Source organism: Apostichopus japonicus, chromosome 7 (assembly GCF_037975245.1).
Source record: "Apostichopus japonicus isolate 1M-3 chromosome 7, ASM3797524v1, whole genome shotgun sequence".
NCBI classification, from domain to species: domain Eukaryota; kingdom Metazoa; phylum Echinodermata; class Holothuroidea; order Aspidochirotida; family Stichopodidae; genus Apostichopus; species Apostichopus japonicus.
In genome coordinates this window covers 1,885,249-1,901,294 of record NC_092567.1, presented here as the reverse complement: position 1 = coordinate 1,901,294, position 16,046 = coordinate 1,885,249, and the positions used below count along the sequence as shown (strand labels likewise).

The window sequence follows — 16,046 nt, the reverse complement described above, 5'->3', positions numbered from 1 at the left end:
CCGACATGGATTTTCGTGGAAAAAGTAGGCTGCTAATTGAAAGTACTTCAAAGCAGCATTCAGTAGACTTGGGCAAAAACCACACAACAAGACACATCATAACAGAACTACAGAGCAGAAAAAATAACGTTTCCTATGTGTGTTTAGTTTACTAAATTCACTTTCTACTATAGCATTTACTGCTTCACTTACCAGTTAGATATTTCTGCCAGATACTTTCAATACGGCTGAGGTGATCAACACTTCTCGCAAAACCGATGGAATCTGTAAACCGATAGAAAACTTGAAATAATTCATAAAGAAAGTAGCGTCAACCTAGATTGGTGAAAAACCAAAAGTAGTCACCCTGGCCTTAGTATTGACGTAACCGACACAAAAGGTATTGAAATAGTTTTTAGTAACTTAGCATTCCGTACCATATCTTGCAGTAGAAAAGCTGCGTCAGTAAAATACACCCAAGTACACGTAAAGCTCTATTACCACGACTTCCCCGAATATCATCAGGTAAAATCGAGGCGATCGGAAAATATAGTTACACAGATATGTTAGGAATGTATACTGTGCTGAGAATTTGATAAAAAGCTTCATATCTTGCTTCAACAATTGTAATAATGATAAATGGTAGCAAGCTGATTTTATTTTGGAAAAATGTACTTTGGTGTGAAAATGTAATGATGGTTACCGGGAGAACAGGGTGGGGGATGTTAGACAGGGGTGAAAAGGTAATATGAGGTTCCATCAATTGAAGGGATACAATTAATTTGTTTTATTTTTTTGCAGGGCAGACTCATAAAAAAATGCAATGGTTAAATCTAGAGGTAGAATGGAGAGTGAGGGTTGGCGGTGGAGGTGATTGAAGTTCGAAGAAGTTTTAACAAACTTGATGTATAGCATCCGCGTTATTTCATTGTTCGTTTTAACATGACAGTTACTATGGATACGGTATCGCATTTGCAAGACGCTTCGCCAATGTCGTTTTTTTTGGAAGATCAGAGTTAAATAATGGAAGACAAGGAATTTGAGATTTGGTAAAGATGATAAATATATACAACAGGAATAAGTAATAAATGCTTCAGTTTCGGTATTTACTTTCCTTAGGAATGTATCAGAATTATATGTATTCTACGAGGAAATGGAGGTTTGTGATTCGAATGTGTCTAGCATAAAACGTGATATGTATAGAGTAGCCAAACTAGCGAATTACGCACCACTGTAAAGGTTAACGAACCATACATTGGCTCTATGCATGACTACACACAGATGCTTGTAGGATTGTGACGGATTGCTATATTGTTAAAACAAAAGCAGCAACGCTGTAGAAGCTTAATTAACTTTCTATATGAAAAAAAATGTTATTTCTTGTGCAAAAGACATACGCGAAATAACGGTGTTATTTCCTTTCCTCCCATCTCCTCACTCCCTTGCCCTCATGCTCCTTCCTAGCAGCCATCATTTTTGTTTGAATGCTAGAATGTTGTTTAATTTCGGCTCTCTCAATTAGTACCTAACATAAGTGTGTTAGTTATAACTCTAATATACCGCTGGACTCTTACGTTAAATTAGTTTTGTCTCTTGAATGCAATATATTCGTCGCCTGAACCACATGTAAATGTTCCCCGCTATATCAATATAGTGAACGGCCAATATGGCTATATGGTCACCAACATCGATTAAGGTCGTATCACCGTATTTACAGCATGTACGCATGCTCACATGTACGTCATATATCTGGTACCTTCTCAGAAAGTTAAACTATATTTTATATGCGGATCGTAGTAATGTGCCATTCAACCTTTATTTTTGTCGCAGGTACTTAGGTATAACCTGCATAGTGAGTGTAGAGTACTTGTTGTTTCAAATAAGGACACAGTTCAAGGCATTCGTTTACAGTTGAATACAATACGGATAACTCGTTTTATTGATAACTTCTGGTAGCAGACTTCGACGCCATCTTTACTCTGACTCTCTATCGAACGCCAAGTGTGTAATATATTTTATTACGACACTACAATCCTCCTAACCTGTGGATTGAACTCAACAATACAAATGTTTGATTTGCTTTTAAGTATCAGAATAGGCACTGCATAAATAACTTTTGTCGATTACTGAAACAATAATACTCTAGTATATCAAATCTCAAGTCTAACAATATGGTAAATCTCAAAACGAACAATATGGTTAGTATAATGAACACACTGTATGACTTGGAATGTCACAAAATGTGTTGCACAATAGGTTTCTTCAACTATGCAATACCATGAATACTGTCTGCTTATCAATTATGCATTTGTTCATAAATAATAAATGTTAGCATTGTGTTAGCAAGGAATATGTAAAAACCTATGTTTAGTCTTTTGAGAATATGATATAATTAAGACATTCAAATCTTCTTTGTATGACATGTCAAATAAACTGCTTCAACCGTATGAACTCTAAACTTCTTTTGTTTCAAGTAAAACTAAAATGACAGATAATACAGAGAGACTTTTCTCTTTAAACTACAACACAGATAAACTTTTCTCTTTTTACCTACAACTTTCCGTGACATTCATTTACATGTACAAGAAGTGACTTTCTTCTTTACAACACAAAATGCAAATGAGTTGAAGGATGTGTTTTTCCTCCAAAATAACTGTAAATGTACCAACATTGATTACTTGTCAAAACACATAAACTTTTGTGTAAGATTTCAAACCTGTGCGAATTGTCAAACAAAGAATAAAATAACCGTTTCCAAAATGATATTTGAGTAATTCTATACTCTGTTAACTTAACCATTGTAAACTTAAACATTAAACATGCAACAAAATGTTGAAATGTCTTTGATTTGTTATTGTGAGTAATACAGTTAAGCATAATAATCATTCAGATTCCTAGGTGGAGCACGATTACGGGGTGGATTTCTTCGTGCTACCATAGGAGGAGTTTGTATTCTCTCGTTTCGAGGGGGGTTTGCGATTTGTGGCGATGGTGTAGCATCGTAATCATCTGTTGCAGCATGAATGTCATGCTGACCTTTCAAGACTTTGAAGTGTGATGAGTTTCGCGTTACGCGGTAGGAGCCACGAGATGCAACGATTTGCGAACCCTTGATCACTATGACCTTCAACGGTCTGGTGTCGAAAGGAGTAGTGTATTTACCGATATGCCCATCACGCTTCACAAGGACATAGTTACCGACTCTCATTTCCGATTCTCTGATTCTTTGATGCTTTTCCGCGTTTACCTTCTGCTTCTGTTACATGGACTTATCGCGATTGCGAATTTCGCTATCATTTGCTGTGTGCGATTGAGGCTCAGGTAAGCGAGTGCGGATTGGACGCTGGAACATTACTGTAGCTGGTGGTGCCCCAGACGTTCTATGTGGAGTAGCTCGGTAGTTTCTCAGAAACGTGTATAGCTCTTGTTTCCAAGACTTACGCTCGGCGGTTGCTGTGCGGACAACTTTCTTTAAAACGCGCATGAATCGCTCTACTTCTCCATTGGCCTGTGGCCATCGCGGTGTGATTCTACGATGTCGGAATCCTAAGTATTGTAAAACTTCATGAAATATTCGCTATTGAAAGGTGGTCCGTTATCAGTACGGACTACTTCTGGAATACCGAACAATGCAAATATGCGAGCTAATGGGGGATAACCGCTTTACTAGAAGTAGATGTGAGAATTTCAACCACTGGGAATCTGCTATAATCGTCGATGATGACAAGAAGATGCTCTCCGGTTGGAAGATCTGAGAAGTCTATGCTGACTTCTTTCCAAGGATGTGTTGGAAGTGCTGACATTTGGATAGGTTCACGCGTAGTTGAACTGCCTGTTGCTTGGCATGGAATACATTGACTGATCTTTTCTTCCACACGCTTGTCTATTCCAGGAAACCAAACTTTTCGCGAATCAGCTGTTTTGTGCGAACGACACCTTGGTGTCCTTGGTGTGCGATTGTGATGATGCGATCGCGAAGGATTGACGGAATCACAATTCTGTGATCACAGAGTAGCACTTTTCCATCTTTTGCTACGCTGAGCTCATTCTTTACGTTTTTGAAGCACTGCAGCTCTGGTGTAATCGAGTACCAGCTATTCCCTTCGACAGCTTTGATGCATGCTTGCAAAACAGGATCTGATGTGGTCGCTGCAACTATCTCATCCATGTTGATCGATTTGGGCACTGCGTTTTCAACGATGAAGTTGATGTGCTCTTCTGCTTTTGGCTCAACGGTTGATGTGCTAGCTAACGGATGTCGCGACAAATAGTCGGCCGGGTTGGTTGCACCTGGTTGGTAATCTAGAGAAAAATCATACTGCTGAAGGTGCAGCATCCATCTTTCTATTCTCGCTGGTGGAGATGAATTGGATCTGTTGAACAATGGCACTAGTGGCTTATGGTCTGTGATGACCGTGAACTTGCTGCCATACAAGTACAGGTAGAAGTGTGTGATTCCCCACGTTACTGCCAGGGCTTCACGCTCGGTTTGTGAATACCGCTTCTCGACAGCTGTAAGTGAACGACTCGCTAGTGCTACGATTTTGTTGCTTCGGTCACTGCCTTGTACTAGCATAGCACATAGCCCTACGGGACTAGCATCTACAACGACTGTGGAATGAAGACGCGAGTCGAAGTATGCCATATGGCAGTGCTGTGCTATTGCATGCTTGATGTCATTGAAGGATTTGGCGTGACGCTCTTCCCATGGCCATGGAACGCTCTGTCTGGTCAGATCACGAAGTGGTTCAGATAGTGATGCAAGGTATGGAATGAATCTTGCATAGTAGTTTGCTAACCCAAGAAAGCTTCGGACTTCTTCCCGATTGCAAGGAGGTGGTGCCTCGATCAACGATTGGACTTTCGTGGGACTTGGTGATACGCCTGATGAGCTGAAGATATGCCCAAAGAATTCAACCGAAGATTTGTTGAACTCACATTTATCGCCATTGAGAGTAAGGCTCTTCTCTCTTAGACGTTGCATGCACTTCACTAGCCGCTCGTTGTATTCTTGTTGATTCTTGGCATATACCAATATGTCGTCACTGATGTTAATCACGCCTTGAAGACCTGCCAGGGCTGGCTGTATCACATTTTGGAACTGTTCCGCTCCGCTATTCACTCCAAAATTCAATCTCTCACTGGCTCGATGATATCCAATTCTTGTAAGCGTTTCAGTTCAGCTTCGACATGTTGTCTGACGTGGAAAGGTATCCTGCGATGCGGCTGAGTAACAGGAGTGACGGACTGATCCACGTGTAGTTTGCATGTGACGCCTGCTAGCTTGCCTAGTCCAACGAACCGATCACTGAATTCATCGATGACCGACGGTGCTGCATGAACATTGTATGTAACAACGATCATGTGGAGCTCTTTCGCAGTGTTCAGACGTAGCAGAGTGGGACCACTGTGCTCCGTAATGAAGAATATATCTCTTAGCATCTGCGCTTTGTGACGTACAAGCAGAGAGATTTTTCCAAGAACCTCAATAGGACTGTTGGCACCAAATGCATAGACTTGTTTGCCTGTAGGTTCGAGTGGTGATTGTTCTGTACAGATTGTGTTCAGAGTTTCTCGACTCATTATGTTCACTGACGTACCTGTGTCAATGACAGCTGTAGTCTTAACATCATTGATGATCACGGATACTTTGAGTAGTTGATTACTCTCATCTGATGGACCTATGGCAAATATATAGTCCTCGTTATTTGACTCACCTTGCGCTGCTTGGAGAGATGGTTGTGAGTGTTGTGTTGTCTGTTCTACAAGGTTAACCTCTGCTTGTTGTTTCAGCTTGGTTTTGCACACTTTTGCAAAGTGATTTTGCTTTTTGCAGAATAAGCAGGTTTTTCCTTGTGCTGGACATGGATGATCAGTATGAGGGTATTTGTCACCACAGTTACGGCAGATCTGTGACTTTGAGTTCTTCTGTTGTTGAAATTTACACGCAAAAAAATGGAGTGTTGAATTTTAACACTTTCCAGGTGTAACCGTTCACCCTACACCTGAAGGGTTACTCTGACCCTGAGTAGGGTTACATAATTTATGTAGCGTGGATTTTTTAACACCTGCAGAAGTGTACTTTCAGTTCGAGCATTCTGATTGGTCAAACCTCCCGTCAGCTGGATTCTTAGTGTAAGTTAAGTGTTTAAACGGTACCACCGTACCGTGAACACCCATTTACCGTACCTAGCAGGCTAGCAATACTTGAACCAGTTTGTCGACATTTATCGTTACTAAATGTACTATAGTAACCACAGCCATATACGTTCAAGCCACAAAACGTTACGTACTCAGTGTGCGATAACGAGCTACAATGGCATGAAAATGACGTTATAGGAGACTGGGGCCTGGAAGAATTGATTGAAAAATTCGAACGTATGTTTTGATATTATGTAAGTGTACGTGACAAGAACGAGATATGCTTAGAGACCCACGACTAAGCTGGGTAGACGAATGCATTTGAATCGCTTGCGTTACGTAGACCTAACGTTAAAGTCATACTATAAGTTAATATAATAGGCTAGCTGCTGTTTGTCATAGTCAACTCATAATTGTCAACGAATCAGTGTAGCCTACATACAAGTAAACATTAAACGGAATTGCCTTCGGACGGACGGAGGACTTTGGTCTAGGCCTTTATGTAATCTAGTGCATTCTATTCTTTTTTGTGCGTTAACCGTAACTTCGTATACCCTGGGAGTCACTTTTTTTTAAGTAGTACTACTACTAGGCCTAGTACTAGTAGGGTATACTTAGGCTATTTCAAGACAATGCATTTTAAATACAAAGTGGCTATTGTTACGACTAGTCGTAAGAATAATTCCCGACTACGCATGCGCAGTTGCTATTTTCATGACCAGGAGTACTATTTTTACGACGAGGAGAAACAATAATTTCCGGTTAGGCTTAGGGTAAGGGTTAGGATTGAGGTTTAGGGTTATGTTTAGGGTTAGGGTTACCCTACTACATGCGCAGTTGCTTTATTTACTTTACTGCGCTTGAATTTGCCTTTGTCGTAAGAATAGTTTATAAATAATTGTTACCACTCGTCGTAAGAATAGCCACGGCCTTTTAAATAGCATCGGGTATGGGCCTATAGTTACGCTGGTACTATGTTCAATAAGGGATAAACATATATTCATGTAATGCAATATATAATTACCACTAATTGCCATTTTAGCTTGTAGGTTGTAGCAAGTAGGCCGAAGCTGATGTGGATTGGTGACTTTTAGACCTAGGCCCAACTATAATTTAGCTATCTTATGGAAGTGATCTAGCTGTTATAATTCATATCAATCTACACAATTGCATACAGTGGGAGTGAGCATTGTTTTAAGCATTGTTAACATGATGCATTGGTTATAAAAGTTGCCTACCTTGTCTGATGAAAGTTTAATGCAAGTTCCTGTTTTGACAAGTAATCACTATAGGCCATCTGGCTTTCTAGATTCAAACATACTTGAAGAAGTTAGAATCACAACTGATTAAATTGTGGGCATTTTCTTTAGGAATGTTCATGTTTTGTGAGGGGTACATGTAAAAAACTGCTTATGCTCCAAGAAGGTTTTAACACAACTTCATTATGATGGGAATTTTCTTTTCTTTTCTTTGTTGTTACTTAGGAAGCATCAACTTGGAATTCTATTTGCAAAAGATTTCAGAAAGACCTCAGCAATATGTGTTACTTCTTAGAGGAAGCAAAATACACCCCAAGCAGTCATTTGTGATCATCCAGAGACATGCCCTACCCCAGAGGACATTTATGAAGCCATTGATGTTTGCTTCAAATTATTCTACGTGTTAAATCTGAATTATACCAAATTGCAAGTCTCGGTGCCTGGGAATTTTTCCAAAAAGTTGTCTACAAGTTGCCTGGTGGTGTGAAATGCAACCAGATTCGAGATTTTTATGCTCACCGTGCCGACAAAAAAGACAAAGTTACTGCAGTTTAGCATTTGTCATAGACAGAACTCCATGTTTCCTCATCTCATGGATCAGAATGTATGTAAAGTTGTTGCTTATTTGGAATTGTCTTTGGGAAGAGTTTTTTCTTTGTGTTTAATTTGGAATACCAAAGGCACGAGCCAACAACAAAGACAAAGTAACTGCAGTGTAGCAGTCATCATAGACAGTACTCCACGTTTTCTCATCCCACGGATCAGCATATATCTAAAGTTGTTGCTTATTTGAAATTTACTTTGGGAAGAGTTGTTTCTTGCGTTTAATCTGGAATACCAAAAGGCATTTGCCAACAACAAAGACATAGTCACTGTAGTGTAGCAGTCATCATACACAGCACTCCATGTTTTCTCATCCCATGGATCAGAATTTTTCTAAAGTTGTTGCTTACTTGAAATTGACTTTGGGAAGAGTTGTTTCTTTGTCTTTAATCTAGAAACCAAAAGGCATGTGCAAAAAAATAAAGACCAAGTAACTGCACTGTAGCATTTGAAAATGTTGGCACTTTTAAGTTGACTTGATTCCACAAGACAATACTTTTATAGCCTAAATTGTTCGTTTTACATTTAATGGGATATAATAAATGGACCTCTGGAATATGAAGGTAGTAGGGTGTTTAATTGCTGAAAATCCCACATTCTGAATTGTTTGTGTTTTTATTGCTTTTTGCTATCTCTTAAATGTAACTTTCTGCTGTGAGCGATTCAAACATGCATCCATATTGTTTACCTAATTACTAGGTAATAATTAACCTAAAACCTGTATAAAATATTTACTAAACGGGTGCGATGTAAACTTTTCAGGCAAAATTTTACATAACAGTATTGTATTTGCGTTACATAATAAACATGTAAAACTTTACAAACCAGCAGTTAAATATACATCCAGAAGTATAAACGAGAGAGCACTATTGTGTGTTGAGAGTCCATTAAGTATCATCTTGACACAGATGACAAATGAACACTATATGGTGGTAATTCTACTCACTGAAGCAGAACTTTGACACCCAGAAGGCCAAAAAATGTGCACTAGAGTGTTAATTATACTCCCTGAAGTGCAATTTTGACACCCAGAAGTGCTAACAAATGAACACTTTATGGTGTTAATTTTACTTCCTGAAGTGTCATGTTGACACCCAGAAGTTTTAACAAATGAACACTTTATTGTGTTAATTTTACTCCCTGTAGTGTACCTTCAACACCAGGAAGTGTTATTTTGACACTTGTATGGGTGTTGTTAAGGCAACACTCGCAAAGTGTTATATTATGTTACACTTCTGAAGTGTTAATTTAACCCGGTGGGTGTTGTCCCTAATCCAAACAGGGTGGGGTGTTAAATTCAACACTTTACGATTCAAATTTAACACTTCATTTTTTTGAGTGTAGCGGGTTTCTGACGGTTTTGACGTTCGTGCTTGACGTAGTGCACGTCAGAAATGTCAGTCATAGTGCTCTTTGCAATCTCACTGGCATGTGCAGAGGCTGCTTCAGCTGCTCGGACAATTGTGATGTTTTGAGTTAGGGTCAAGTGTGCTTCACGAAGGAGGCGTTGACTAATGTTAGCATTTTTCATGCCTAGAATTATCCTGTCCCTTATGAGAGATTCTGTCAATGTGTCAAATTCACATGTTTCTGCTAATGACTTGAGAGATGTAAAAAAGCTCTCAAACGATTCACCCTCTCTTTGTACTCTCGTGTTAAATATGTACCGTTCATATGTAGTATTAGCATGTCCCTTACAATGCACTTCAAACTGATCGATTACCTTCTGATATGTCTTTGCGTCAGCTTCGCCAGCCCACGTAAACGTGTTGTATAGGTCGACCGCTGGCTGCCCTATCACGGCTAGCAGAGTCGCCACCCGCAGCGAGTTGTCTGGTGTGGCTATCCCCGTTGCAAGTTCGAAGTTTGTGAATGCCTGTTTAAATTTCTTGAAGCTTGTTGCAAGACTTGATGAATCTATATCCAGAGGTGGAGGCGGTGGAATCGTGAATGTGGCCATCGCAAATTATCCTCGTCGCCAATGTAGAGTACTTGTTGTTTCAAATAAGGACACAGTTCAAGGCATTCGTTTACAGTTGAATACAATACGGATAACTCGTTTTATTGATAGCTTCTGGTAGCAGACTTCGACGCCATCTTTACTCTGACTCTCTATCGAACGCCAAGTGTGTAATATATTTTATTACGCCACTACAGTGAGCTTCTACTTAATGCGAATTAATCCTCGACTCTAAACATTAATTTGAAATGCACTAGTTGTTGTGAGGACGGCTACATCGAAATAGAACTTGAGGACATGTAGTTAGGTATAGTTTTTATAGAAGCTTTAAACTGCAAATTCTGTGAAGGGACAAATACACGCACAAAATACAGACAGCTTAATACAGAGGTTACCACAGTGAACACAAAAGAAAGATTCCACTACCAAAAGTCTTTACATGGGATGTTATTCCCCATAATACGTCACGCTACAATATCATTGGGGTAGTGGTGAGGCACAAATTACAATATGTTGACTTAATATACTTTCTAGGTACCTGTGCAAGTATAGGTTTTCTAGTTGTAGATAGCTGTCTCATCCGACTGGTGACACGTGACCAATTTACTGTAGGAAGTAGTGGGTACGTTGACTTACTTTTTTAATTCCTTAATTGATTAGAATATATTTATTGTTAAACAAAGAAGAAAGCACACCACATAGGTTCAACATAGTTCAAAATCAACAGCAAATGCAAGTCACATACACACATGTGATCCTAACAGCGGGGAAACGTCAGTTACTATATGTTTACACTGATGACGTAAAAGCTTTTATAACGACTTTTCGAATCGTCCTGTTTTAAGTAACGCTTGTTGGTTATGACACGAACTTTGAATATGAATACTGTTCAATGATGTTCTCACGAAACTGAACCTACTATAACGGTTCTATTTAGAACTTAAATAACATAATGTCATCGGACTATGAAGTCCTTGCCTAGCTAAGTTTAAGCTTGGATCAAGTACTATAACTCTTTACGAGAACTGTGTACTTGTCGACGAGACACACGAAAATTACTCAACCATCGTCGTATACTTTACCCTTGACCAAATATTTCAATGCAGAATCGCGTGAAACAACGCACCGACCCTGTGACATGCTCCATTGTGGCTCTGAACTCTTGTATCACTCATGCAATGTAGTGTAACGCTGTCCGCTCCAGTTATGTTGTAGCGTACCCGATTGGTAAGTTAGGTGTGGGGTTGGTAGGGAGAGACTCGAGGACACCGTTGAATAAAATACACTAACAGTGCATCCTGAGATTAATAAGTGTATATACTTGTCTATATGCAATGTTCCTGTAGTACATCTCTCGCAGTGTGACAAAGAAATAACTTTATATAAGTAGGAATACCTTAACGACTAAAACACGACACACGGATAACGTACATTAACTAACCCTATCATGGCACAGCTATTCTGTAATGCGCAAGTTGCCTAGAAGAGAGCTAAACTATACGCATCGCGTTAAATACAACGCAGCGCAGCAAATGATGAATTCGTCAAAGGCAACGCAGCGCAGCTAACGATGGACCGCGTCAGCCCGTGAACCATACGCTGCAACATCCTTGCAACCGCACAAGCAGTTTACGCAACGCAGCTACAGAGTGCATCTATCCGATCCATATGTTTTCTGCAGAAGCCCAAAAATAACCTTTAAAACATTGCCTCTGACAAACGCTATAAAATTCGGCAAGGAGTCTGCCTGGCAACTTGTTCATAATGTATACCAAATTAATGTATAAAAACGCTACTCGCATAGCAATATAAACGACCCCGTAACTGTGTAGAAGCCTATACACGAGTAACTGACCAATTACGACATATCTGATAGCATTGACACATATCAGAAACCAATAACAAGCCGATCAACGATCTCTACCCGGCTACATATATGAGCTGAACCCCGCCCACGGTATATCCGTCTCTTGTTACTTCCCCGTATACTAAGTTCAGAGACAAAAATGTCCACCAGACTGTTAACATAAACTCCGGCAGCAAGAACCAACTCTCTTCCAGCCAACAATACATTGATACCCCTAGATACACAGACTATCGCACATACCAGGGACCCCCCCCCCCCCTGCTTAAACATTAAACCAGGGTTTCCCTAACTTTATTCCCCCACGAACCCCTGTGGATGTCACAGTTGTCCACGAACCCCCAACTTTTCGAGACACGATCTGAGTCATTATTATACTATAATACGCATAACAGCCTGTGTCTGTTTCATAATTCAGTTATTTATCATACGTCATATGCGTATGGAACGCGGAAAGAGTTGGTCGATAGGTACGACCTTTGTAAATTACTAAATTATATGGCCCTACTATAAGGTGACCATACTTTCCTGACTGGAACCAGGGACATTTATTGCGTGACTGATATGGGGAGGGGTCTAAGGGGAGGGGGTGTCTTAGATGTAAAATGGTGATACTTAGAAGCACTGTTTTAATCAAGTTTATTTTCAAAAATGTAGCTTTTTCTCACATGAAATTCACTTACTTTACGTGATTCTTTGAGAGCTTGTGAGTGGTTATGCTCACAATATAATTGTGGTTGTGTCGCCGTAGTTGCCAATTATACGGTCGAAAGAGTGCTAGGCTAGATCGAGCTAGCATATTTTAACAGTGTTTCTACTTTACACTGGCCCACCTGAAATACTGGTTATAAGTTCTGTTCTGCGACTGCACACTTGACTATTTTTTTTTTTATACAATTATTTTGCTAATAATATTTTCGAAATTCCTGAACATTTTGACGAATCGGAGACATTTTCGGGGGCACTTGTTCATCGGGGACAGCACACTGTAATCGGGGACTGTCCCCGAAAATCGGGGACGTCTGGTCCCCTTACCCTACTAAAGGTTAAGTAAGCCGCTTTCAATTATAACAGAAAACAAAGACAATTTAAGGTGCATAATGTTGTGACGTGATAGGTTATTGCACAATCAGTACTTTTCTTTTTTATAACTAAACTCAAACATTTATATCTCAGCAACAGAAAAGATGTTTCTCGAATTCCCCGCCCCCACCCCATTTAGCCTTCTTCAGCGGGGTGGGATACTACTGTAATCGGTATTTTGCTTGCAAGTTGTTATAACTTCTTAAAGCAGCTTTTTGCGTTTTGTCGCCGTTTTCCCACCCTATTGACATGTCCGTCGAGTGTTTTTACATAAATTCATCACAAAACATCAAACTAAAATATTAGCTAAGTTCTTCCCTACCTAGAGCACCAATTGGCGAGTAATAAAGGACTTCTGCAGATATAAGTTAAGAGTCTTCCGACAAATTCCTCATTTAAAAGCAATCGCATACAGTTCCCCAAATCCACTAGTTTGAATCCAACCAATGAGTGAATAACTGACAAGTTTATTTATAAGCTGTTGCTTAAAAAAGATTCATTCACAATCCGAAAAAGCTGAGTCGTTATCACAGCCATATTCAAGGCACATAAATAGAGCATGGTGTTGTAGTATACATTGGTGTACTGGATTGCTTACGACGTCGGCAAAGTGAAATTATTTACCTCATTATTCCATGACGTTCAAATAATTTAAATATTCAGGCGAATATATAGGCGGGGCTTATTGCGAACCTAACGGAAAATTTCATCGAGAGAAACAACGTTCAAATTTGTAAATCATTCGACCTTAAACCACCACTTGAAGTTAGATTTGAATAGATAAGCTAGGTGTATATGTCGTTATGGCATCGTGGGGTCAATGAGGTTGAGAAAATCATAGAAAGGACTCAAAAAGCTGCTTTCAGATTTAGATAAGTAGACCTCGATCATTCTCCTGATAGCAAACACAAAATGATCATGTTTTTAGCATTTGGTTCGACTGTGTAAATAGTCTATAAGTAAACATATTTGCGTGACAGTCATTCGACCTCAATTTCTAATACAAGATGGCAGTTATTGCTTTTAAAACAAAAGTAAATTTAATAAACCGTTTACTGGCCATTATTGAAAAAAGGATTTCGTTCTTTTAGTCTCTCCCCAACTACTTGCGTGCTTAGATTTCTAGTTCCATAAAAATACACGTAGGAACGACGAATGCAAATGGCTTTTGTTTGTATCCCAGAACCGTGGTGAGGATCCATTGACCATTGCAGTACTGTCGGGTATTTTGTGTTCCCTCGCAGCGGTTTTCTGTCGTTTCTTATCCTACACACACCATGAATTTACCCTCCTGATACAAAAATAATCTTCGTAAAATTCGATTAATGACTAGTCTATGACAAGAGTGATAGCACATCAGTGGAAACAGTCCTCCCTGAAAGTGTACAATATATATTGTAAGCAATGGTGATCAGTGTGGATTAACGTAGTTCAGTGTAGGGAACATGACCAGTAATTGAGAAGACCTCGATATGTAGGTCCTCATTGAAAGCTTGCAGAAACTAATCTTACAATAACTGTATTCACATTAAAGACATTTTGCTTCCAGCGTATTGCAGTGACAATATCTGGCATAGCGAAGACAGTGTACTTTTACAAACTTAGTAGTCGGGTAAGTTTCGTATGCAGAAAATACTTTATAAACTTGAACAATTGAAACCACTCATGCGAATTTGTTGCCCCAAAGAGACAATACTTGTAATATAGAAGTATAGACACAGTGACGTCAGATGGAATAATTGTATCATGGCAACCGTTACGGAGTTTAAGCACTTTATAGTTGTTCTTGCTGTTTTAATATACGCTTCGATGAAAAGTAGATTTTCTTGAACAAGTCATAACCCATGACATGTTTTTTTTATATATATATATTTTGATGGGAGGGGACTGGGGTACAAGTCTTTTGGCTGGCTATCTGGTTTTGCACTATCCGTACCTTCCTTTATTCCTTCATTGATTAGTACAATACAATAACTTTATCAAATTCCAAGGTACTTGTACAAGTACAGGGTTTGTTGTACAGGGTGTGTTAGTTGTTGATATGTGCCTTACCAAACAAAATGCACGTTACCTATATAATGTACAGCGCATGGCCGGGTGGGGGGAGGGTAACGTTAACTCTCGAAGGGACCTGTGAAACTTTTCCCCCTAAGTTCCTAGACACAATCGTCCAACTAAAATATCTCTATTCCGCAACGGGAATGCAAACGGGCTAAGCGTAGAGCAATAAATGCTCAAATTAGTGCATGTAGTTAACAAAAACACAAAGAAGAAAGTGAACCACATAGGTGAGTTTAAAATCAACAACAAAGGGAAATCACACATTCACAAACTCACTCCAAAATGGAATAACTTGAATACAAATCGACACTAGATGAAGTCTAGCGTGTTTGTGTGTGTAGGGTGGGGGGGGAGTGGTGGATTCCCCCTTTGTCACCAGGTCGGTCCTGCACTATACCTACCTCCCTTAATTCCTCCATTTATAAGTACAATATATTAACCTTACTTACTTACCTAATCAGGGTTTAATTGAATGACCTTTGTTCTGGGGTAAATTTCGTTGACTCAATCACCTTTAGTTGCAATAATATGGAAATCCTTCATTGTTATATTCAATCCCTGATAATTGGTTCTAGTATCGAATGATCCTGGAATGGCAGGTGATGTTCAACTGTTTGGTTGATGAAGTGTTGATGAACATACAACGCCATAGCAAAATATCAAGTCTTTCTAAAGCTAACGTCAATGTGACAATATGGGAATTCCATTACAAAACCAGTCAACATATCCAAATTGTGCAGACATCAATCCGATATACAAAGCTATTTGGAGAAACACATCCACTACTTCGTGTATTACCGTGATCACCGTGTTAAACCTGTCGTTCAACTGATGTGCCATACGTTCTGATTTGAGTATTTGGCTCACATTATAAACTGTTTACTTTTATTTGAAAGCTTTACTAAAATATGAGTCATTTCTGCAGGTAACGCAGTAACATAACAAATCTATTCATATGTATCCAACCGAGGTAGAGGTCATACTTTATACAATAGCAGGGAAACACCAGTTACTAAATTTATACGCTGATGGCGTGAAAGCCTTTTTAACGATTTTTTACGAATGCGCCTGTTTTAAGTAACGTTCATTGGTTATG

At 39.3% G+C, this 16,046-nt stretch overlaps 1 long non-coding RNA gene across 2 annotated transcripts in view; it reads right to left on the bottom strand.

Annotated features, from left to right (window-relative positions):
• Window positions 1-15,825, bottom strand: part of LOC139970008 (uncharacterized) — a 62,054-nt gene extending 46,229 nt beyond the window's left edge. For both annotated transcript variants that reach the window (XR_011793890.1, XR_011793889.1), the window contains exons 1-2: window positions 15,404-15,825; window positions 193-264 (exon numbers count right to left, since the gene is read on the bottom strand). This is a non-coding gene — a long non-coding RNA (uncharacterized lncRNA). The remainder of the gene's footprint in view (window positions 1-192; window positions 265-15,403) is intronic.
• Window positions 15,826-16,046: the final 221 nt, after the last annotated feature.